Source organism: Canis lupus, chromosome 33, assembly GCF_011100685.1.
Source record: "Canis lupus familiaris isolate Mischka breed German Shepherd chromosome 33, alternate assembly UU_Cfam_GSD_1.0, whole genome shotgun sequence".
NCBI classification, from domain to species: Eukaryota; Metazoa; Chordata; class Mammalia; order Carnivora; family Canidae; genus Canis; species Canis lupus.
This window is the reverse complement of record NC_049254.1, coordinates 19680267-19705976: the sequence shown is the minus strand read 5'-3', so window position 1 is coordinate 19705976 and position 25710 is coordinate 19680267. Positions and strand designations below refer to the sequence as shown.

General features: G+C 35.8%; 1 protein-coding gene across 27 annotated transcripts in view; it reads left to right on the top strand.

The window, feature by feature from the left end:
- Positions 1-25710, top strand: part of ZBTB20 (zinc finger and BTB domain containing 20) — a 750813-nt gene that overhangs the window by 219340 nt on the left and 505763 nt on the right. For 3 of the 27 annotated variants that reach the window (XM_038582882.1, XM_038582875.1, XM_038582872.1), the window contains 2 exons: positions 12892-12968; positions 13654-13774. The exons of the other annotated variants lie outside the window; for them this stretch is intronic. The gene's annotated coding sequence lies outside the window, so the exon portion shown is untranslated. The remainder of the gene's footprint in view (positions 1-12891; positions 12969-13653; positions 13775-25710) is intronic. 27 annotated transcript variants of the gene reach the window in all.

Below are 25710 nucleotides of genomic sequence, written 5' to 3'. Positions count from 1 at the left end.
TTTATTTATTTTTTTAAGTATTAGTTTCATGGCAGGCCAAGATTAAGCACAGAACTTTTCAGGAATATGTAGTTAACTTTCCATTTGAGGTGAGTGCAGAGAATCTGTTCTTTTCATCTTTTCATCTTTACTTTCATTCTGAAGTAGAAACTTCTCCAAATGCTTCATTCAAAATTAAATTGTTTATCTCTAACTAGACAAGGACGTGTGGTGGTAAATTATTGAAATTGATGAGATTTGATTGAATTTTCCTGAGTTTAATGTGTCTAATCAACATTGCACTCACGGCACTATTATTTTCTTATTGCTTGCTGCTGTAACAGATGACAGCATTACCATGACCCAGGCATACGATATGAAAAAATGCACAAGGAAGTAGACAGTCCACCGTGGGCATTTGAAAAATGGAGCCAAATGACCTTTTCAGAAATTATTAAGATTTTAGATGAGAGGGCTTAATTTTTTTTCACTAGAGAAACCAAAAAGTCTCTTAATATAATTTTCAATAGGCTTTACTTTCATTCCAATTTATAAACCAAATTATGATGCAATTGATAACACAACATTATTATCAGTTATACCATTGAATCATGGTTCTGTTCTTGTCACAATCATGGAAGCCAGAAATGGAGGAACAAACTACTTTCCTAGAGAAAACACAGTGTGAAATTTCCACTGTGTAACTTAAGTGAACATATTATTTGTCATCCAAACCGTGACTGAGAGGTTTTGCTTTTATTTTTGAGATGTTTTGCTTTTAAAAACACAATCCAAATGACAAGAATATTAAGTCACAATGGAAGAAGGTAATTATCGTATCAAAGTTTAAAGGAGCACAAATTAAAAAGGTTCAGAGCACTTCCTATAACTTGAGAGCATGCATTAAAATGTTTTAGAATATCACAAACTTCTAAAGAGTGCATATGGCAATATATAGCTGAAATTATAAACCATTTTGACATTTTGTTCTACTCAAGTTGTGTATTTGATATCATATATCAAGGGTAAATTCAAGAAAATACCTGGGCCAAGGTTAGAAGTTGGCAGTAAAGTATATAAGAAATACGTTTCTGGATCAATCCTGTTTGGCATGTTTCAAAACTTTGAGACCTGTTGAGGCCCAGAAGCACTACTTGGACAATGAGCATATTTAGTTTATTCAGCTTGTCAAATTTTTCAGCATTATTCATTATTCTCTGTCACCATAAAGACATGACTACAATCTGTCTATAAAGTACCAAATAGAGATTTGTTAATTGTAGTAACTATAGATGTTCAAAGTAGATACTGAAATCTCAAACATGTTTTTCCACTCTTCTATAATGGATTCTTAAGACATAAAACTATAACCTGTAGATATATAAGATAATTTACATACCACCTTTCTAGTGTAATTCAATTATGTTACAGAGGAGGAAATGGAAACAGTGAATAGGTGCAATCAAGTACAAGTGAGGGATCTAGTAATGAGGTACTCTACTTCCTTAGAGGGTACTTTTTACCATTTCTCACTATACTGAACAATTGTCTTTGCCGTTTTGATCTTAAAAATACATGCACATTGTAAAAAACTTTTGAAAATAAAAGGCATTCAAGGATATGAAATGAAAAGTATTTCTTCACCAACTTATAGTGCTATTACCAGAGATAAACAGTTTCAAGTGTATTTGTACAGAAATGTACCAAGATACCTCCATTTTAAAAACAGAAAGGAAAAGACAAATAAAATTGAAGAGATAATCATACCATTAAAGTTATCTTTATATTTTGTTTTGTTTTCTAATGCCATATCCCAGAGATTTTTATGGTATTTACACTATAGAGTATTATGCTATATCATCTTTTATTTTTAGATAGCTGCCTAATATTTCCATTTTATAGATATAATAGAATGTATTTAACCCTGCCAAATTTATGGACATTTGGTTATTTCCAGTTTCTTTTCTACTCAGAAAATATTGCAATAAACAACCTTCTAAATATATTTTGTACTCATTTTAATGTACATAATATAATTTCCTAGAATATTTGTATAATTAAAATGTTTACAGCTATTAAAACTTTTGCCTCATTAATGGTCTAATATACACTTCTATACAACAGTGTATGAGAATTTCTGCTTTCCACAGCCTCACCAAAACTGAGTTTTAACATCTTTTTTCTAATCTGAAAAGTGAAAATGATATTCTATCGTTATTTTGATTTACATTTCTTTATTTATGGGTTGGATTAAAAACATGTTTAAAGATTTTACTAGCCATTTATATTTCTTTTTCTGTGAATTGGCTATTAAATATTTCTTTACTTTTTCTATAGAGGTTCTTTTTAATCTTCTGTTGATTTGTATAACCTCTTTGTATATCAGCAGAAAATAAAACTTTATGTAAGAGATGTTTGAACTATTTTTTAGTTTTTAATTTGCTTTTTGACTTTTACTATAGACTTTTTATGAGACTAGTATTTATCAGTCATTTCCTTTGTGGTATAGAAAACTCATGACAAAATTACCCATATATTTTTCATGTATTATATATTTTAAAAATATTTAATAACACTTATTTTGGGACATGAAAATAAACTTTATTTCATTACTTGAAATGTAAAAGAATCACATTTTTCATCCCATGAACTTTTTAGCAAGAACAAAGCACTAAGGCAAAAAAAAAAAAAAAAAAAAATATATATATATATATATATATATATATATGCTGGAATAAAAACTGAGATGTCACAATTGGCATATTTTTCTTTTATTTATCAATCACTGATGTCTATTGTTTATGACATAGGAAAATCCCAAGAAACTTTTTTACTTATGAGAATAAATTATTGTATTTTGATAATCTAAGCAATGATTAAATCAGTGAAAGCATCATAGAATAAATCAAACCCCTAGCGAGATACTTTTAACAGCAATTCCAGTTCATATGGTAATGTTAATTTTACTTACTTAAGAGAAGCACTTACTTATCAGTAAGACCTTATAACTTTACAAATAAAATCAAAATGTGAATGTTGTAATTTAAGCAGGATGCAATAGCCAGGTGATAAATAGATACGTTTGTACCTTGAAAAGTTCACTTCAAGTCATCCTCATTCCAGAAGGGCAAGGGCAGTTACTTCATTTGGTTTTCTAAGCTTAAGAAGCAACTTGGAGACTACCCAGGCTCTGATGGCTGACATTTTTGTCAAGTTTGTAAATAAGTAAAGGATCCATTCAGCTAGAAAAGTGGAATATTTAGTAATAAAAGAATATTACTCTGTTTAACATCTATTCATGACTGGAATTGATAAGAAGAGAGGTGAGGCCAGATGAGATGTGAAATCTAAGTGAGGGAGAGGAATCAGGAAATGTAATTTAACTTTTTCCTGCCATTTATTTTTAATAGAGTATTTATTTTTTCAATTATAAAAGTAATACACCAGCATGGTGAAACTATTTGGAAAACACAAAAAAGCAAAAGACAATAAAATCACGCTTGACATTACTATTCCCACTTAGAAGATCAATATTAACATTTTGACGTGTGTATGTATGCGTGCATACAAAACCGTAGGATTATACTCTGCATGATTGTGGATTCTGATTTTTTCAACTAGCAATACATTGTGAACACTTGTTTGTGTTAATAAATACTTTTTCTGTGGCATGATTTTTTTATTGATTATATAGTATTCCACACAATGGATGTGTTATAATAATTTAGCCAGTCTCTTATTCTTGGACATGTAAATTGCTTCCGATTTTTCTCTATTAAAAATAACATATGAAGAATATCATTGTGCACACATTTTCATGAACATCTTTGATTATGTACTTAGGATAAATAACTAAAAGCAAAATAGTTGAGTCACAGAGATATGCAACTTTCAAGCTTTTGATGCCTTTACCTATGCCACTTACATGTTGCTGTGGCTTCACCAGCAGTCTCTGCAAGTGCCTGCTCATATCTTCATCAGCTCTTGATGTGTAACTTTATATGGCTCAAAGAAAGCTATCAGTGGTCTGAGAAGGATGAGTACAAAGAAGTAGGAAGAGGTCAAGCAGAGTTAAGTAACATTTTTGTCTGGGAGATATTGCTGGCTGTCACAGGCTATGGAGCACAGCTCCAGAATGAACTTGAATTTTCAGAAACGGCTCAGACTCTGTTAACTTGGCACAGTTGAAATGTCCTTATTTGCTTTGAGGCAATGGCCTGACCCCTTAGGCACACCCCATGTATTCAGTGATTGAGACCACTTACTCATACTAATCATGGCACACAGAAAATACATAAAAGATTTGTATTCATCACTCAATATATTTTGCTCCTCGAGTGTCATGAAACATTCAGGGTATATTAACTGGCAAATGCACACCTGGAGTACGTTACTTAGCTTTAGAAACTGCTAATTTAAAAAAATCAAATATTTAATTTTGAAGAAAAAAATCAGTTTTGGATTTTGAGCATATATATCATCTTTCATTTTGGCCCAATTAACCCAGCAGGTGTGTGCAAATTAGGTCACTACTTTGTCACCGTGGTAACATGCTTTGGGGAGGTGGATCTTAACCACCTCCAGCACAGGTGATGTTGGCGGAGTTGGTATTAAGAGATGCTTTACAAACAAACAAGGCAGAGTTTAATCTGTTAAAGTGTAGAAAATAGGTCTGGTGCCGGGTACCAACAGATAGTGTTCTATGACATGGGAAATAAGCACAACCTCAAATTTATATCAACAAGAGAGATCTAGTGAGCCTTAGAAACAGAACTTCCATGTTAAACTTACAACCCCTCAGGAGGTAATTGCCTCTGTCTGTTCTAGAGCAAGGGGTGTGGGGTGTCAAGGTCAGTTTCCCTGGAATTTCAGGATGGTTTTAGAGCTAAGCCATGGTTTTCAGAGGATCATCAATACCTTCCTTTCTTCTCATTATAGGGACTAGAAGCTAGTCGGTACCTAGGGGATAATGTCTAATTTTAAAAGGACAGGTTAAAAGGACAGTGTCTGATCATTTCTTTTAGGTGCTATTGGATCATTATTCAGAATTGCTTATGGGTTAGGAAGTTGGCAGACTTGGTCTATGCCAGCACTCCAGCATTAATACAAGTCTCTAACTCAGGCTTCTTCTCACCAGGTGGAAAATCAGACATGCTTCAAGATCCCTGGTAGAGATTGTGCAATCTGTTTGGCTGCTGAAGGTTCCAAACCATGTGGGCATTCTGCAGCCCCACAGAGTAGTAGAATTTCTTCACTTATCACTGACAAGTTCACACCTCTTTTGGTCATTAAAATTGTAAATCTGCATTATCAGATGCAGAAAATAGGACACCTAATGATATTAAACATATTTCTAAGAAAATGCATCTTCCATGACCACTTCCAGCACCCATTTATGGATTATATTTCCATTGAGCCTCTGGGGCAATTCATATGTGGCTTTATGTTTTTTTTTTAATTTGTCCTAGTATCTTGCCTTGTATCTGTATCGTTTGTTATAATTTTGAAGCATTTTTATATACCATACTTTATTTTTTTGTGGAATTTTACACATGGCATTTCAGAAACTCGAATCCTTCTCGTGTTTATTTTCATTGGTTGTGACCGCAGCTTTATTACTTATTTCATGTGTTTTCAATAGTTAATATTTACAAAACACTGAACAAACTCTTCAAGATTGCTTTCTATAATCTCCCTCTCCAAGCGTCAAAGATGAGAGGCACAGAGAAGAGTCATAGTGACTTACCCTGTGTCACAGAGTATAGGAATTCATTTTCAAATGAAGATCAAGGACCCCAGGTTTACGGTTTGTTTGTTTTCTTCTTTTCTTCTCTTTTTTAAATGTCTCAGTAGTCTTCTGGGTTTGGAGTTTTACAGGGGGGTGGTGTTGCAAAATGGAGAGACAGTTGACTCAACTCTTTATTTCTCCTTTGGCGTATACCTGCTGTGTTCAGGTCCTCTTTTCCCATCTACTCCCCAGTGGGTGCTGGAAACCATTTCTTTTGAAGAGTTGGTTCATAACATAAAGACCAGAAGTCCCAGTAAAATCTCTTCTTACTAAGGTATGGGTATGCATTTTTCACTGGAGAACAGGATGTCATATCTACCCCGTCCATTCCTGGAACAAGACAGGTGGCAGCACAAATTAGCATTGAAACAGAGCTTTATCACAGCAGAATCCCAGGTTGTTTTAGGAATAAGACTCGAAACAAAAATATGTGAAGGGATTGAATCCATCAAATCTAATAAAGGAAATTGTAGATTCAGGAAAGTTAGACCCCTGAATTGTAGTAAGCAAGCTGGGGAGGAAATGGGCAGTTAAACAAAGTAGTGCTGTATCTTTCATTGTTTGATGAAATAATTTTTGCCCCTTTTAACTGGTATGTTGAAAAAAAAAAAAAAAGCCTGGTATATCTGAAACAAAGAGCTTACACAGTCACTGAGCTGGTTGGTTTTTATACCTTCCTTTACTGAGTATTGTCCTTCAGTACAATACAGAGCCATTTCTTTGTTCTCACAAGCTAGCAGTTAAATTGTATGTAAATGTATGCAAATTAGATGCTGTCTAATAAAGAGAGTCATTAGATGGAAGAAATATTTAGTTTAGGAAAAAAAAAAGCAGGTGTATTGTGTAAAAGAAAATGTAAGGCTACAAAAAAGCCCAAACTTTTGTGGACAGTTATAGAAAAAAATTATTAAAATAGATTTTTAAAAGACTTACGTCTTCCTGACCTTTCCTTTGTGCTTACATATATGTGTGTGTTTTTTAAATATTTACATATAAAACTAGGGGATTGGCTTCTTTCCCAGAATTACTGGAAGCACCTTCACCAGGAACATTTGGACTTGAATAATCTCCACAGCAGCATTTTCTTTCTTGAATTAAATGAATTGTAAAATGGATGATTGGCTCAGGAACACTGACGGCTTATGTGGGTTCCTTTCCTTTAGATTGAGAGGCTTATGGCTCCATGGTGGGTAGCTTGCAACTGATGATCTTGGCTACTTCAAAGGTTCCCCTTCCATTCTACTCGACCCCAGCCTTTTAAAGGCTAACATAGGCTCTTTAAGATACATGTAGACTACAAACTTCTTTAGAGGAACCAACAGTTCCTTTATGAGCTTGCTCAATGCTGTATTGAATGTTTAGCACAATGCCTAGCACTTACTAGGCACTCACATCTATTTTTTAATGATTAAGTGAATAATTGAGTAAATAAATAAATAAAAAGTAACTTGACAGACTTTAAACATTTTAATGGTCAGTAAAGTGGTTATGTGTACGTCAAATACCTTCACTGTCCCCAGCAAACAGTTAGTGAAGCAATCATTCAGACTTGCATATAGCAGTTACATAGTAAGTACACAGTAAAAAACATACTTTAGTGTCCAGTTTCCTCAAGTCCACCATAACGAGTGTGTTATGTGCTCACCATATGCATCACTCATTGTGGCAGGTGAAAAGACATGGTGGCTTCTCTCCAGGAGCTCCTAGTCTTCCAGAGGAATCAGACACACGCCAACTTAAAACATAGCATACTGTACACAGTAGAGTTACAGATAAAATTGTATGGGAGCACCAGAAAAAAAGAGAGAAGGTTGGATTGAAGAGTGTCTGAAGTAGGTTCCTGGAGGAAAGTGGGATTGAGCAAAACCTTGAAGGTCGTCAGGAGCAGATGGCTGGCGATGGTGGGTGGAGAAAAGCAGAGTTTCAGAATTCTCCTAGTTTCAGTCCCCAGGTAATAGAAACATACTAGATTTTCTTCTATTCTCTTATGAATTTCCAGCAACAGCTTGATTTTAACCTCTGTGGAAACACAAATGAGGGCTGTGATGGATACAATAATGACTAAAGTTAAATTATAACTCCAAGTCAAAATTTTAATCACATTCAGCTATTGAATAGGAAATAAGATAAAGTATGCAAAAGAATTTTATAAGTTTTAATTCCAAGGCACTGAAAGTATAGAATTTTATTATCATTCCCAATGTTTAAGGTTGTCCATGGTAGGAAATAAAATTTAGGGGAGAAGAGGTTTGGAGAAGTAGAAAGGGGTCTCTCATAATCCAGAACCTTATTGTTTACAAAGTACCTTCCTAAATTACTGTTTACTTCCTAAATTACTGTTTTATTCTATCATCACAACAACCCTTGAGGCTTCAGAATTGACCTTATTTATTTCCATTTCACAGGTGAGGGAACTGAAGTTCTAAGAAGTTAAGTGACTTAAGTGAGATCACACAGTAAATGTCAGAGCCAGGTGTTCCTGAAAGGCTGTCCAGTTCTTTTCATATACCTCATTATCACCCAGGAACAGTACATAGGAGAATTCTATAGCTACATAAGAAGCATATGTCTTGATTCTAACTTAATTCCAAATTTTTTTTTATTGATTTGGTTTTATATCTACATCTTGTCCATTTTGATATGGATAAAAATAATGCAAGACTGAAACTAAGGAAGGCACACATGGACAAGAATGATTATTTTGATAACCGATATGGATATGAAAATCATAATAGGTCAATGGATTGAAAGCATTTTAATTTATTTTCTTGACTTTTGAGTTAAAGATTTCAATGTGAAGGTGCAAAATAATGCTGCACTGAACTCATCTTGGAGGTAACCAAAGGGCTGTGGGACTAACAGCTTTTGATATTACTTAGTGCTTATTATTGTTATTATTATTATTTCTTTTTAATTATGCAAAGTGCTAATCAGTTTGATTATGCACAGTGCTAATCAGGTTAATTATGCAAAGTGCTAATCAGTTCTTCTTGAAGCACACGAGGAGAGCAGAGGTGCTGGCGGTGAATGGCGTTGGTTGATGGGGGTAGTCACGGCAGTCATTCCTTATTAAGATAGGAGTAGACAAGATAGCAAGGGGGGATTTATCCATAAAAATAAGGAGGAAAGGAAAGAGAACTTTGAGCACACGGAAGATTGTGGTTTTGGCAGGACGGTGCTTGCGCATAGAAAGCTGTTTTTCCCCCTGTTGCATAGTTTGGTTGGATAGTCTCTGCTATATTTTGAAGGCACTCATTTGAAGCCAAAAAGACTGCAGAGGGAAAGAAACAGAGTATTGTATAGCTAGACAAGTTGTCAAAACAACTTATTGTAGTTGGCAAGCACCAATTCCTGGGAGGACAGTAGAGGAAGTAGAATCTAATAGACCTATACATGAAAGAGGACATCAATAAAGAGAATTGAAAAATTAAAGGAGTGCCACTCTGATAAAATAAACAGGGCCATCTCAGCACCGCACTGTTATTGGGATGGCCGTCTGTGTAGCATATTTCCTGAGGTGAACTGAGGGCTTCGTGGTGCTGGCAGTGGTCTCTACTGAGAGTGGTGATGACGAATATGACAATAAGAGTTTTATGTAATAGCTCCTAGTTGGATCAGCTTTGTTGCTGCTGAAATCAAAGTGAATTTTAATATTAACTTGCAGGTCTGTGCTTATTAGCTGGGTGACTTCCTGTGAAGATGAGTTTATAGCAATATGTTCATATGTTTTTATAGAACAATGACCATGGAGGTCCCCTAGGAAAGCCCTTTTTATTCACTCCTCCTGTTCTATTCTGTGGTTTGATAAGCTATCAGTGAAATGCTACGATACCTACTTGTTTGAATGTATTCAAAGAGCAGAAAGCATTTCAGGATTACTAAGTGAATATTCATTTTTTAAAAGAAATGCATTCAGGCCATGTGACTTTTCCTTGACTCGGGAATTTGAGCAGGAGATTTATAAGTCATTTATCAAAAGGAGGGTCTGCTTCCCCGTTTACAACCCGGGGTTTATTTACTTTTCCTTTTCAGGCTTCTGCCTAAGTACAACTCATCTTTACAAATGCCCGTAGTGAGCTTGATTTCTGGAATTGTCCAAATAATGCTAAGACTCCTGCAGAGGCAAAGTCATTGGTGGTGTCTTCAAAATAGGGCATATTAATGAGGCATTTGTCCAGACAGCACTGGTATTTGGAATAAAGACAGGCCTTCAGTTTTCATTTTTGTTTTAACCAGGACCAATTTCCTTTTAAAATATGAAGAGAATGACATAAATCTTTGGTTTCCAAGGAGAGTCTGGAAAGGAATAGATTGTGAGAGGACAGCGCCCACAAATTGAGAAAGCCTGTTGGGGGCCCTTTGAGAATTTGGCTGGAAAATTCTGTTATAAGCAGTCCTTCTGCTCAGCTTCATGGGAACATGGTTTTAGAAATGAAACATTGCTTCTGTGTTCCCCACCCCCCAAAAACTAAGATAAAGAGGAAATGTTCATATTACCACTTTATCAAAATCTTTTTGAGTTATTTCTTGATAAGTTTAAAAATTTTTCCCGATGATTCTACCCAAAGGTCTGTGCAAATTCCATTCATTGGTGGTATACTACACTCTTGATTTCTGATGAAGTCATCTGAAAGCAAAGATCTTGCTATGTAAGGCATTGAAGATGTTGGAAAATTTCAAGGAGAAAATGATGTGAGCCAATGGCAGACAAAACTTAATTTAATAATACCCAACTAATATGTTCAAACTCCTGATTAATTACACTCTTGCACCCACATCACACACACTCTCCCACACAGACCCACTCATCCTTTCATGAAACTGATATTATTTAGGCACCTCCTTTTGTAAAATGTGTACCATGTGCTAGTAACAGCCACCATTTACAGTCCTGGATAATGGAGATACAATTATTCAAAAAAAAAAAAAAAGTGTCTAGCATTATGGGGCTCACCTACACAGGATAAGATGGTATTTTTCTCATGATCTTCAGCTTTAGGAACAAAGAATTTGTACTTTATTCCTTCTCAAAACTTTTCTCCTTAGTAATCTATATAATTCAATTAGATAGCATTAGTATCTTCAATATTTGCAAAATAAGTGGTTGCACTAGATGGTTTCCAAGGTATCTTCATCTCAAGTATGCTATTAGCTGATTATACTATAAAATGAATTTATTTTTTATTACCATGTGAAGAGCCTTGGGATCATATGCAATCTCTCTGAGACTTTGATCTTTGAGAAAATAAAGTAATTTTAGGCTATTTTTGTGGACACAGCCTCCTTGGATTTAGGCCATAATTGAATATATGAAGAATTGACTTTGGAATTCAGACTTCTTGAGTTTGAATCCTGGCTCTTTCAGTGACTAGCAGAGCAAGTCATAACTGCTTTGAGCCTCTGTTTCCTCACAGTTCTTACCTCACAGGGTGGTTATGAGTATTAGTTGAAATAAACTATATAAATCACTGAACTCAATGCCCAGTGGCACACTGGAGCATAGCTTTGCTCCATAGTCAGTCCCTTTTTCATTTCTGGCAACTGTAGCCTTTCTGGCTCTTGCTACCAAAAATATCTTGAACTAATTCAACTTCCTTTCCCCAAGCTGCTTTTTCTTACATTAAGCCTGTACTTCAATTAACTCAGTGTTTTTTTTTCCTCCCGTTACATCTTTATAGTTTATTTCTCCTTGCTGTCCTTCTTATGTATGTTGACTATTTCTCTGCTTTTTGTGAGTCAATTTTGGGGTACTTGTAATGTACCACATGTAATATAGCCTTGATTATAACAACAACAACAAATATGTACAACTATAATTCAAGTCAATTATATAGAAATATGCTGTTTATGGCTGAGCTGGACCATAGTTTATGATTTTGACATCTTGACTATACTGGAAACTTTTTGAGGGCAAGGTTAATATTTTTAATTCTTGTATCTCCAATATTTATCATGGCTCTACCAAGAAGAATCCCACAATTTAATAAGGGCCAAGAATTTTAAAGCAGTAATACATATAATCTACTAGTGGGGGAAGTATTATGGAAGTGGAGATGTTGAAAGCTTTAGGGAGCAGATAAGGGGAAGGCTTCCAAGAGCAAATGATATCTGAGTTTGCTCTTTATAAAAAGTACTTAACTTTTTTTTTTTTTCCTGGTGGAAAGAGGAAAGAAAAATAAGTTTTATGCAGAGATAAGAGCTTTATGTGTACAGTTGATTTGTGGCAAGAAAGCAGTGGATCAGGTGGCAAAAAGGAAGACTAGAAAGTTAAGTTGGAGCATATTCTGAAGGACCTATGAGTTGTTTAGTGTTTTATGTGACTAATCTTAGCTTTCCAACATGAGTATATATTTGTGGTTAAGAGAACACTATGTTGCAAAGATATAGACATTAGCTTTTTGTATGTGAAATAAGAAGTAGTAAGATTTAACAACCAATGAATACAGGGAAAAACAATGAGAGATCGTGACAGAAAGAAGGTCTGAGCCAAGTCCAAGCTCGATTCCATACTTCTTTATGACCTTAAATAATTCACTTCATCTTTCTGACCCATATATATCCTTTCACAACACTTTCTATCTCTCGCTTAAATGTATATGAGTTTAAGTCACTTCTACTGATAATAATTAAAGAGAGCTCTTATTTTGGGTGCTTTGGATCTCAGAGATTGGGCTTGTTTAATGAGAAAGATGAATTTTGTACTAGTAGCATAGTTAGGTTAAGCCAGAGGAGGGATATTTGGGAAGAAAAGGAAGATGAATAAGAATAATACTGTTCTGACTAGAAGAAGGTGAAAAGGTCCTCTAAAAATAAAGGTAAAGTTGTGGCTATCAGAAGACTGTAAGAAGGCAGAGATACCGAAAGATGAGTTTAATAGATTTTCACATTTGGGGGATGGACATAGACCCATGGACCTAAGAAAAAGGGACCAGGGAGTATCCTAACTTCTCTACCCTGTATGTTGAAAGTTAACTTCTATGACTGATAAACTAATCAAAATATGAGACAAGAGAGGAGTTGTGCAGAGAAGATAATAAAAGGGCGCTGGCACATGGTTGGCAAAGCTTCGAGGCCTGCATATTTTCATGGAAGGGCTCGTAACCCTTGTCTTTCTTCTACCACAGAAGAGGACTCCTCTCAGGTCCCATCCTTCCTTTCTGTCTGAGAATTCTGTTTATGCTGGTGAAGCGTCAGGACTTTGGTAATGTAGAACCAGGGGAATTGAAAACAACTGGGAAAGGGATCTTGGCTGGAGGAGGGGGCAGATAACTTATAAAGTGGCAGGATTTTATTCGAGTAAGAGAAAAAAAACAGATGAGAAGAACAATGAATGGGAGTGGGGGCTGCTTGTGAAGGATGGATAGGAGAGAGGTCTGGGTTGGGAGGTGAACGTGAGTAGAGAGAGATACTAAGGCACATTGGTGTCTGTAGTCGATGTGCCTAAGACACAGAGGAAGGATTCTTCTCTCTCTTTTTATTTTATTTTATTTTATTTTTTGAGAAGCTAAACAAAATAAATTGTTCTGTGTTTTGGGATTTTTTGCATGTTTCTAGCCTTGGCTATTTTTGGGGGATCAAAATTAGATAAAACTTGGGCCACAATTTTGTTCTTACATTCCTACTACTATTACCAACACAACACAGTGAAGAAGTGAGGATCAGAATTATCCCAGTGTTCAGGAATCGGTAGACTTCTGTGATTTATATTGTGTTTATCAGTTGTTGTTGATGTAACATTTAATCCCAGAAAATATAGGTATAGGAGTGGAAGGATGATGGCCAACCAGTATGTGATTTATATTAGATGGTAGTTCTCTGGAGATGGCCTGAATTTCTAGTACATTTCACCTACATGCTGATCTTAATTCATATTTTTTCCTTGTTAGGGGTCAGATCTGCAAAGCAATTTCATATTAACCACAACAAATTTGTGCTTATGTTCAGAGGAAAGAATTCTACATCTCAGGCACTACCATGTTTTGGAATAATCTTTCGAAGATTAAAAAGGTAATTAATCAAGACTCCTACAAGAAATGTTAGCAAGTAAACATCATCCAATAAAACACTGTTAGTCATCATTGTTATTTAGGAGTTAGATATGGTTCAACCAGGGTAAGTGTTGTGTCATGAAATCATTCTCTGTAAGATTGACTACTGATATATGTGGACGTGCTTCAGTTGATGTGTCTATGAACTTGGTGCCACCCTAGGCCTGGAATTTGCAGGACTGTGTGAAGACTTCCTGACATGAATAACATTTTTTATAAGGTGAATTGTATATATTATCTAATGTCCATTTTGGAAACTTTCTTTTGTTTTTACTTTTGGCATTAAAAAAGGATCACAGTTTTAAAAATCCACATTTATTCTATTGTTTTTAAAAAGAGATTCCCACTGGATTATGTAACATTAAACATATGGCTACACAAAGATTAGAAAAGCTGTGGCCATCAGGAATAAATATTGGTAATAACACTGATGGAACTTCACACATGTAGTTTAATGTGAGAAAAGTAGAAAGACTTTCATAGAACTTAGATAAGGGAATAGGCTTGTTTCTTAACAAAAGTATAAATGAAGGCATTTGTTATTAAAATGGTAGCCTTCGAAATTGGCTTCCTGCTTTCACATAAGAGGAAACACTTTAAGGCACATGATTTTTTTTCTCTGATGAGAATGAAAAATAACCAAACCAATCTGTACACATTTTGTTATGAAAAAAAAAAATACTTGGAAGAATTCTATTGGTATAAGCTAATGCAAGATGACAATTTGTTTATTAAAAAGTGTTTTGCATGTCCTCGTCTATCGACCATGTGCAATTGGTATAAACAAAGATCTTGTGTATGGTAGAGGGCTTATATTTGCATTCCTTTGCATGTTTAGGCATTCTTTAGCAGGACTTATTTTTCTGTTTATTGACAGTACTCCTCAGAGCTTTGTACAATTATGTGTATATCAGCAGTGGCAACATTTGAGTGTACATTAAGGATAGGTCCTTTAGTCAAAATAGCCTGAAGAATAGAAATATTCATTGTATTGATTTCGGTGCTTTGAGTAAAATAGATTTGCTCTATGAGCTTCCCACTGCACAGAAAAAAGCTATGTTCAGAAGACATGAAGGCAGCTGAAGAGTCAAGAAAAGCTGCATTGGTTTTGTTTGGGGAGTGCCTGGCTTTTCATCTGCCTGGGAAAGGAACAGGCCTTATTGCCAGTTGCCAAGTGCTCTAATGCTGAGAAGTGTGTCAGCTGTGGTTACTCTGGGGATTTTGGTGACAATAAGCACTTTTCCTTGAGAAAATCAGCATAGATACCACACATTGGAATTGGACAAATTGCTTTTATTTTCTATTTTCTTTAAAAATTAAATTTGCTTTTCCTTCTTTTCCCAGCTGTTGCAGCTTCCTTGGTTTTTAGCTCAGATGATGGGAGAAACATATGTTCTCTTAAGAGAAAAACCCACTTATTTTCTTCGTGTGTGAACTCCTTGAAGTCACATTACTGGCTAACCCTAACTGAAGAATGATATTTAGAAGGAGATATTCAGGGAGAGATGTTCGTTAACTGATGGCCACAGTGGATAAGAGTAATTAAATCAGTATTTCAAGGATATCAGTGTAAATCACATGCATTAGGAAACTTGAATTTGCCATTTCTAGGATGTTTTTAGCTGAAAAACATAGGGGCCTAACCTGTTACATAAAGAAGTCATTTTATTCCCCATAGTTTCTAGCTGAGAACAAAGTACATATGTAGGAGTTGGGTTGGTTGGATTAATGCACTGTAAGCCAGGCATTAAACAAACCTGACCTTTTCTGTCAATTCTTTGACTTTCCCTATAACCTTTTACCTCTCTAAGGAGAAGTTCACATCTGTATTCCCACTGAGCTTGCCATCACGGTGAAGAACCAAAATTCCCTTCCGGAGTACTTAGGGAAATAGTACCCTTCCCAAAGTAATAAAGAATCAAAAGATTTCTAGGGATATTGTCTTCATCTGTAAATTTTAAGTGATAGAATTTCAGGCACAGGAAGACTGTAGAGGAGAGATTTCTCCAGTTTCCCTCAAATTACCCCAGATGTTTCTAAGATAAGTAAGACTGATGAAATCTAGAAAGGTATTGAAAGCATATTAACATATTATACATAGAATTGTTTTGAAACAAACTTCTTAGAAAACTTTTTTTAAAGAGAGAGAATAAAAATAGTGTTTTTCATTCAGAATAATTTCATATATCCTCAAAATGAAAGGAAGGTGAAAGGTGGTGAAAGAAGGTGAAAGGAAGCCAAGGAAGAGTGCATTGTGGGATAAAAATCTCAGGGCCTCTTTTTGTGACTCTCTTGCCTATTTAGCAAAAGCCATGAAAGATCCACTACCTGGGACAAAATATTTCTCTCTCACTATATAAGACCAAGAATCACAATTTCAGAATGTTGTATCTGACTTCTCATCTGTCAACTAAAAGCAGCTGAAAGGCAAGAGCCCTGGAGAACTGTTTTCCTACATATGTATTTGTTTTTAGACAAATGTGTTTGTTTGAAGGTCTAAACACCATGGAAATGGGCACCATGGAAATGCATAGTTGGGGGGTAGAAGCCCTAGAAGTATTGACTCAATCCTTGATCCTTCTGTGTGATGGATTAAATGCCACATGCTTCAGTTTGCTGTGTGTGGGGTCCTTCAGCACAATTTATAACAAACAGCAATCCTGTATGAAGGACATAAGAAACTTACTGACTTTTTTTTCCAAGAGATTAATGAGAGATCGTTTGTCATCTGGATGTTACTTATGGAAAGAGAATCCAGAGAAAATCATTGTGTGTCTTATTTTCTCCCTCACTCCAAAGTGTTTATTTACACATGAAATCAGATTAAAATTAATATTAAGGGCACCCTTGAAAGGGAAACATAAAACCCATGCGCAGGTTGAAGGGAATGTGAGAATGAAGGTGAGAAATGTGGGGCACCCTCTTGCTGGGAGTGGGGGGAGAAGCTGGAAGCCGACTACATATCATCCTCAACACTTTAGTATTCTCTTTAGTTTGTTTTTGAATTTAACTCCTGAAGCCAGAGCAAAAACCCTTCTTTAACAAGTTTCCCCTTGAGTTACTTAACCACCCACTTGTCTCCTACAATTTGGAATCTTCTGAAAGTAGGCAATAGTTGAGGATATTGCTATATGAAAACTAATGGAATGGGATGAAAATTTTATGGTAAACATCAGTTGGAAATGTCTTCTCTGCTGTGAGATAGCGGTTATATTATCATACCATTTTTATTTTCATAGAATTATAAGGATTATTTATTATTTATTTATTTATTTATTTATTTATTTATTTTTGGCAATCGACATGAACTACATCACTCAGGAAAAAAAAAAAAAAAACTAAGCAATAGGAGACCAGGAAGGAAAATGTAATTGTGTCTGGAAAGCTTTTTGCCTCAGCTAAATAAATAAATGATAAGAAGTACAATACAATAAGAGATGAGAAAAACTGAGGTTCAAGCAGACAGCTTTATTTAATTCCATTTAATTTTATTGGGTTGAATTTGATAGAGACGATGTCAATGGACATGTACAGGGAGATTGGTAGCAGAATGCCTGGGGCTGTTGTATCATTGACATAAATGTGTATAAACAGAAAGGGAATGTTAAGTAATTCTGAATAGAGGAGTGATTTTTAGATACCACATTTTGGTTTTGTAAATGCATAGAGCAGCAGGTTGAAGCAGATCTGTTACCTGTATTTAGTTTTTGATTTCAGTATACTGAAAATCAAATATATCAATATATTTTTTCTTTTCTTGCTTTGCCAATAAGTGTTTAGAATGTTTTCCCAGCATTGCTGAATTCCCAGCTAACATATATAGTTTGACTTTATTTTTAGAGGAGGAATTAACCTAGCAATGGTTAAACATCAAACTTAGATTGCCTTGGACTCCTTGGTTTTCTTACAGAACTCAGCTTCCATAGCATAGCTGAAGAGTCAGTTTACAAACATAGATGTTTGCAAAAACTTGATTTCATGTAAATGTAAAGCCAAAAAAACTGAGATTGTTTTTGAGAAACCAAACATCTCAAGTGGATTATCAGAGTGAAATAAATTCAAGTATGCATACTCCTCAACAAGCTGTACTCTGGTCAGTTAGGCTTTCAGAGAATTTGTGTAGTAGACAGAAGGAGCTCATGTTATAGTCCCAGAAGGTGAACACAGGTGCCACTGCTGGCCTTTGTAGCATAACTTTTCTAATTAGTCCATACATGATAGGGAACTGGTAAGACCTTGTTTATCTTCTGTTATTTTATGTGCTTCTTTCTTTCTTTTCAGTGAAATGATATTATTTTTTGACTTATCCATTAATAGCTGCATCTGGATTCCAATTTGGAGCAGCCCAAATGAAGCTAAAGACTTGTGTAGATAAAGTTGAGAATTGACAACATAGATAGCAAAGATAGATAACGCATACCTTCCAGACCTCACCCTAATGCCGAAATTAACTTTTCATACAGTGATCAGTTTGTCTAGGTAGTTGTCAGAGAGCCACTCCTCTTTATGGATATATGTTTTAATTAATAAGTACACCTACATTTTCTTATAGTTTCCTCAAGGGCTGAATTATCAAAGCATTAGCAAGTTAGGATGGTAAAATGGTAAAAACAAACAAGAATCACTGCTTTATAGAAAGTTCTTGCCTCATAATTACATTATATACAAAGACATCCTCCTCTCAAACACATAAACAATAATTTAAGCTCTGCAACAGCAAGCACCTTGTCTTTATTTCTAGAACCTCTTACAATACCTAGCATATAGTGTGTGTTCAACAAATGTTTGTTAAGTAAATGAACTCCATTGTAAAAAGGCTCATTGTTACCCTAGATTTAGTTACACACTGGGTCAATTCAAACCTCTTCCCTGTTCCTTCACTCTAAGAGCAAACATTTATATGGCCTGTTCCCAACTTACAAACAGGTTGTGTTAACAAATTTAGATGGTTTGGTCATTTGGAACTGAGAACGCATCTCTCATTCATACATTTGTTACAAGTATGGATTCAGCATGCATTCTGACCCAGGCACTGTTCTAGCTCTTGGGATACAGTGGCGAATAAGAAACAAAGTCATCCCCATTTCCACTAGCTCTTAGAACAGTGCCTGACACATAGTGAATGCTCAAAAATTGCTTACTGTTATTTTTAAAGAATAATTCTACTATTTTCAGGGATGTTTGTTCAGAGTCCTTTGTATTGAGTTATCAAGTTAGGCTATTTTAGGTACATTCTTATTTTATTTCATTAATCTTCTCTGGGCACCCACTTTCAAAGGGAAGGATCTTGCTATTTATTTATTTATTTATTTATTTATTTATTATTTATTTATTTTAGTTTAGTTTTGCTATTTGGTCTTCGCAAGTTACGGGTCCTTCCATGTGAGTCTCACCTGAAAATAATGAAGATGTGGTAATATTCTAATTCACATGGAGAACATAGCAGAACTTAGTAAATTAATGTTTGCATAGTGCTTAGAAATCTGAGGTTAAATTTGCTAAGAGAAATGTACAGAACTATTATTGCCACTAAAATTATGATAGACGTTTTTTCCTCTACCAAAAATACCTCAGTTAATTGGTATTTGTATTTTAAAAGTTGAATGCCACCTTAAAGAAAATGTTCAATGTGTATCTAAAGGAAAACAAATAAAGATCATGTCATTTCATTATTATGTGATATAAAAAATTTCTAAGGAATCACTAGTTTGAGGTAAGTAAACAGTATTTAGGACTTTATGATTCTCCAGTCTGGCCATATGGATTATTGCTTCTCTTAACGTAAATGACACATGGTGTCACGCAGCTCTGGTGAAATGGTTTCCAAAGGTCTTCTGATTTTTACCTCTCTTCTTTAGCTATTGTTGGCTTGGAGTAAGTAGCAATCCTCTCCAATTCCCATAGTAAGGAGAGCTTTGGTTTGGGTTGGGTTTTTCTGGGGTGTGTGTGTGTGTGTGTGTGTGTGTGTGTGTGTTGTCAGCTCTTTGGTTAACTCCATCCATTCGGTGGTCTAGCTAAAATTGCAGACTCTAAATGTCCCACAGCAACAGGCTATGATTTTAGACCAGGTCTGAACACACTCTTCCCAGAATAGTGATTCTTAACGTGTTGACTTCATACATTATCTAGATCGCGAAGGGTCATTGTATGTGATGCTCTCTCATCAGAAGATGAAATGAGTTTAAATTGTAAAATTTAAAGCTAAGTATCTTAGCTGTAAGTTTTATTTATTTGATAAATATGTAGTGACTACCTACCATCTGTATTAGGCACAGTTCTCAACACTAGTAATACCACAAGGATTAAGACATAGTCTGGCTCACCAAGCTTATATGTTAGTAGGGAAGACAGATAATAAGCAGATAAATAGGTAATTTCAGGAAAGAATAAATACTAGGAAAAAACAACAACAAAGTTTAGCATGGGAGGGTGGGAGTGTCAAGCTCTTTTAGCTCTATTATGTCCAATATATTTTGTCTTATCTCCTGAAAAGGTAATATTTTAATAGATACCAGAGTAAAGAAAGAGAGTGAACATGCCAATTTGGAGAAAGAAATTCCAGACATAGGTAAAATGAAGTTCTCAGGGCCTGAGGTGGGACTTAGTTTGGTGTGTCCCAGGAAAGAAGGAACACTTTACAAACTTTGACAGTCTATAAAATCCTAACGAAGCAGGTAAAAATTGACCCATGTGATGAACACTTAATTTTCTTTATACAACCTTATGGAGGACATTAAAGCATCCTTGCAATGTGAGTTCCAGTCTTAGATTTTAAGATGTCTTCATGCTACTTTTGATGTCAGTAAAACCATAGAAGGACTGAATGCCTTCAGTCATGTGGCACAGGACTACATCTAGTCTGATAAGACCTGAAGTTTATTCCTCTGAAAGTGCTTTGGAAAGAATGCCATGAGACAGTTAATGCACACTGTTAATCTCACACTGGTGAGAGATGCAGGGTGACCACAGGGTGACACAGATGAATGCACAGCACTCTAGGTACTACTTTATTTTTTAGCCTTTCTCCACTTAGGAGACATCTACCCTCACAATCACCTATAAGCCCCTCATGCCCATTGGTTTGACTGTCTTATTAGATGCATGAGTATGAGGAACATCTGTTGTAATGTTGTAATCCATAATGCTGTTCTGCCTCAGGAAACCTCTGAGTGTTCTGAAAATACTGACATTTCTTATATTATGGCAACCTTTCTTAAAAAGTTTTGCGAAAATAGAAGAAAATTAAATGTTGACATACTTGGGGTTGCTGTCTCCTCAGTGGAGACCTATGGCAAATTGTGTTGTGAAACACGTAGTCAGATCCTCACTTTGTCATCATTTCAGAATTTGATATATTAAGTCTTTACAGTGACAGACATCCGTGGAAACAGACTTTTTTTTTCCAGTACCTTCTATGGTATTGGAACATGAAAAGCAGGTTAGCCCCTTGTCCTGTTTTGTCTCTTAAAGTTTGTTTAAAGCCTTAGACTTGAATCTAGAAATGTAGAACTGCAAGGGGATGATATCATTCATGGCCCTATACTTGGGAAATGCAGTTTGAACCTTTCCTTGATTGAACTTCACTATGGTTTACTCTGTGCCTTTACAAAAATAATTGAAAATAATAGTTCTTCATTGGCTACTGAAGTCTTTCACAGAAGACTACCTTGCTAGGGTATATCACAGACTGCAGTTGGAATTTGGGAGGCTGTTATAGGAATGTTTGGAAATAGCTTGATACCTGAAGGAGAGCTGTAGGCTTTGAGGGTGAAAAATGCCATAAGAATTCATCCAAAATTCTCCTCTAAATCAGTGCTTTGAGTAGTAAAAGCACATGGATCTGAAACAAAAATATTGTTTCCTTACTCAAAGTTTAATGCCACCTCTCCCTAATTAGAGAAGAGAAGGGAGGTGGAAAGGAAAAAAGGAAGGAAGGAGAAGGGAAGGACAGAGGCAAGAAAAGAGAGGAAGATAAAAAGGGAGAAAGAGGAAGAACGCTTCTCTTGGCATATAAAATGAAGAATTTTTATCAAATTCTTCAGACATTTTGTTTCTTTTTAAATATTGTTTTGTCTCATTATAAAACCTTGAAAGTTTAAAGTTGACTGGTATACTGTAAGAAGCATTAAGTAAATGTAATTTCTGTTTTTAATAACGATAGCTCAAATTTCATGTGAGCTCACACCAGCCCTCCAATGTAATTAAGTTTATGGCTTTCTTAGGCACTTTCAAATATCCACAATGTGTAGTTAACAATATTTTTTTTTTTAGGTAAGTATTAGGACACCACAACAGTGAGGCTGCAGTGGCTGGTGTCTAGTAAAGTAGATGCAACCAGGTAATGGAAATTATAACACATTCTGTTGTGATTTGTCTGAAATCGTTCATGACAGAGAAGTCTGTCTTAGCTGAATTTCCAAAGTGATGGAGGGCTGATGTGTTTGAATGAAGGAAAGGGGTGTGAGGCAAAGACTACTTTGAGGCTGCAGACTGTCTGCACAACACAGGTATTCCCAGAGGGCTCAAACGTAACTTTATGGTAGGGAGTGTGTACTAGACCGACATTACACTAGTAGCTCCTAAAACAAATATGATGTCCCATGATTTCTTTTAACATCAGAAGAAGAAAGAAAAAAACCCACAAGTAGAAACTGCAGGTGCTCCCTTTTTATTGCACTATGTAAAGAGAAAATGTAAAATGGACAAGCTTTCGACAATCATGTTCTCTTCATCAAGCTGTTATTGTTATTTTAGTGAGTCCACTAAAAAGAATTATCTAGAGCTTCTTGTTTTTACTTCTTTGTGTACTTGATGAATATGATTACCATTTTTACCTCGTGTTTTTAAACCCCTCTGCCATAATCCCATATTCTGCCTAAAAGCCATGTCTGTGGGAGCTTTTCCTCCTTCCCTGCAATAGTTTTTAGGGATATGACTGCATTTAAGCAGGTGCAGTAAATGCATTTTTGGCGATTTTCACTGTTGTATGCAAGTGCAAAACGTCTGACATAATTAAGCTGAGATTAATAGAGACTATTAGTAAAATAAGCTTGTTTTATGAATGAAGACCTCACACTCATTCAACATAGCCTTTCTTTGACAAATGCACTGCATTCACTTATGTAGCACAGAATTGTATGCCTGGAAAGTGAATAAACATTTGTCAGGCTACCTTCCAGAGTTTTCCATTAACCGTCTTCTAATTCCCTTCTTGTGGTCTGCAAAGGGAATCCGATTTTATTTTTAAATGGAACAAAGAGATTGGCCTGGCATCACAAAGGCCAGTGATTGTCAGAATCACAAGAAATCTTTAGTTAATTTTGGTCCTGAATTGTTCTTAGTCCTGTGTTTCTCTCACTTTAGAATTTAAAGCATCCTATTCAAAATGGCCACCATACAGAGGAGGAGGGAGCAAAGGAAAATAATAAAGAACAGTGGCAACTGAGTTGATGCTGTATAAATAAGCACATTTGCTGTGTCTCTGTTCTGCAGTCTTTATGTCCCACTGATGAGAGAACTGGTTTGAGATGTAAATTGCTTCCCTTTGATTGAACCAGGGAGGAGATGTCATGTAACTCATCTCATCAGCATAGAGCATTGTGCGCCTTTGGTGAATTATAGGATAACAGAGCTACGAAGAATTCCTTAACCTCTCTCTGCAGCCTTGTTCCAGTGTTTAATAACCACCAAAGGGAAGTACTTCCCTTCAGTTCACCTGACTACCTTCTGTGGTTTGAGCTCATTTCTTCTGATCCTGTCCTCAAATATTTTGTAAAGGATCACTGGAAAGTACCACTGTTTTAACTTGTCATGCATATCCTGTAAATTAAAATATGAAGTTGTGGGGAGGGGATTTTTTTGTTTTTTGTTTTTTTGTTTTTTTGTTTTTTTTTTTGTCTGCTAATTTGTTTTAGGTAGAGAGCATTTAAAAGATCGCTTTGGAAAACAAGAAAGAGGATGAAGAAATGACCGGAAGGCATTATTTTCCACTGTGTGTCTCACTTAACGAGCTTAGGATAAACCTGGAGGGGCAGCTCTCCAGGAAACTGAGGAGGGAGGCGGGGGTAGGGGCTTGAAAACAGGGGTAGGAGTTCTCTGTGATATCCATGAGATTGTGTGCTATGTGAGCAAGTAATTACTAAATTAATTTAAAACAAAAGAATTGGAAGTAGGCCTGCAATCAATCTAGCCTAATATCTCAACAAACCAGGGACTATATATATATAAGAAATTCAGGGCAGATATCACAGCTCTATCATGACAGCACGGCCTTTTCTTCCTCCCCTTCTATTAAATCTACATTTTGAAGGTGGATGGTGCTGACTCATAAATTAAATTGGAGTAATACATACAGTGTATATATATTTCTGTCACTTTGTCTCAAATTAAACACGAACCTTCTCCCCTGACAAGATGATAGAAAAGTTAATTGCTCGCCCTGGCTTTAAATTGGAATTTGAATTTGCAAAATGCTAAAGGTTTATGAGATCTAAATCATGAGGAGCTTAAATTACATTCCTGTGATAAAATATTAATAAATCAATTAAAACATAAGCCGAGTATAATATTACTTTTTTTTTTGTAGGAACCTTGAACACAATAATTCATTAGGGTGTAGTGCAGTAACAATTATTGTATCTTTTTTTAATTTTCTTTTTATTAGTTTTTTTTTGATAAATACATCATCAGATAACATTCCACATGGTGGATTATCATTACCCCAGTGCGGCATCCAGAAATTCTGTTGCACCCCTAAACAAGAGCTCACAGCCTAAATTATCTGCTGTTGCTTATCCTTGTTAGCATCAGCTGCTTCTTTTACTGAAGGGGTATTTTCCTCTTGGGAACATCTGTTCAATGCCAACTCTGCCATTTTGTGGTTTCTGAATCTCTCCTCTAAAAATGGGCATAATCATAATAATACTATCTCAGAACCGGCATGAGGATCAAATTAGCTAATGTATGTGGAAACCATTTGTAGATGGTAAAGCACCATCAAATGTTAATTATTACTATTATAAATTGGGGAATTTGTACCTCTAGAAGGGCTCTTAGACATCACTTAATAACCACCTCCCTCATTTTAAATATAAAGGATCAGAGGTCCAGAGAGGTTAAGCCACTTGCTTGAGGCCCCACAGCCAGCTAGGGAAACTGCTGAAACTAAAATCAGGACTCGTAAGTCCCAGCTCAGGGTGATTTCTACTTTCTACCCTAAGCCACTCTACAAAAATGCTAGGAGGTCACTCTCCACGTTGTTTTCCTTTTGAAGCTTTTTTTTTTTTTTTTTTAATTGACTAAACATTAGTAATTTTAGGAGTAATTTTCAAAGGGACTCAGTGGCATAAACATACTTCCCCACAGCTGTCAGGAAGGGGTTCATTTGGCTAAGGAGAAACTGCCTTGTCCTGCTGCTCCCCAAATGAAGACTCAGCAGTATGTCTTCCTCTCCTACAGGTTCTGGAGGAAGCCTCAGATGAGAAAAGATAGTGGCCTTCCTTCTTAAATATTTCTCCCATGTAATGATGGATGAAGATTCATTCACAACCAGTTTAATCTCTTTTACCTTCTTTCTGCTCTCTGGCCCTAGCTTGTGGTTTTCTTGCCCCTTTCCCAACCCCAAGTCCCAAGAATCATTAGGATTTGCTTTGTACTTGTTTTGAAAATAAAGAGAACAGGGACGCCTGGGTGGCTCAGCGGTTGGGCGCCTACCTTTGGCTCAGGTTGTGATCCCGGAGCCTGGGATCGAGTCCCCCATCGGGCTCCCTGTGAGGAGCCTGCTTCTCCCTCTGCCTGTGTCTCTGCCTCTCTCTCTCAGTCTGTGTCTCTCATGAATAAATAAATAAAATCTTTAAAAAAAAAATAAAAGAAAGAGAACAGCCTCTTTAATAGTGA